Here is a 209-nt window from a genome sequence, read left to right as displayed (position 1 = left end):
AGTATGAGTGTTCATGCAAGAAATCTTAGGAAGCGTGAATTCTCGTCCGTGTGTACATGAATGTAAGCTAAGGATTAAATCAAAGGCAGTCATATTTCATCCCGACTAATTCTTACGATGACTGACCGAGCTGAACCCAGTATTAATCACAGGGGATGTTATCGGGACTCATAAAAAGCAAGAAAATTAAATCCTCATACTTCTCACCA

Source organism: Penaeus monodon, chromosome 25 (genome assembly GCF_015228065.2).
Source record: "Penaeus monodon isolate SGIC_2016 chromosome 25, NSTDA_Pmon_1, whole genome shotgun sequence".
In the NCBI taxonomy this organism is placed as follows: Eukaryota; Metazoa; Arthropoda; class Malacostraca; order Decapoda; family Penaeidae; genus Penaeus; species Penaeus monodon.
This window is presented reverse-complemented; position numbering follows the sequence as displayed.